The sequence below is a fragment of the Egretta garzetta genome, unplaced genomic scaffold (genome assembly GCF_000687185.1).
Source record: "Egretta garzetta isolate BGI_Z169 unplaced genomic scaffold, ASM68718v1 scaffold1097, whole genome shotgun sequence".
NCBI classification, from domain to species: domain Eukaryota; kingdom Metazoa; phylum Chordata; class Aves; order Pelecaniformes; family Ardeidae; genus Egretta; species Egretta garzetta.
Window position 1 is genome coordinate 1096 of NW_009260365.1, and position 426 is coordinate 1521.

The following is a 426-nucleotide window of genomic DNA, read 5'->3' on the forward strand; positions in this document are numbered from 1 at the left end:
CCCGAAAAAGGCGTGGGAGGGGGGGGAGCCGCTGGCAGGACGACCCGTGGCAGGCGGCGAGGGGGAGGACGCGTACACGCTGGATAATGAAACATGAAAAGGGATCCCGCGCTCCTGTGCTCATTTCTGCCCATTAGAAATTCAATCTTGTCTTGACTGGAAGACACAATGATGCCTGGAGCACCCGCGTGCAAGCTGAGCGCTGGCTTTAGATTGGTTTATTAAAAATAAAGTTTCAAAAAAAAAAAAAATTTAATCTTAATAAATAATGAAATAACAGAGAAGAAAATTTTGCTTCCTTGTCTGGTATCTCAGCCTGTCAATTCACTTGCGAGAACGCGCATCCCGAAATACCTCGAAAAATTCCAGCAGAAAGCCCTGGAACAGCATGGCCGGCAGCCCCTGCCCGCGCTGCGGGAGGTCGGG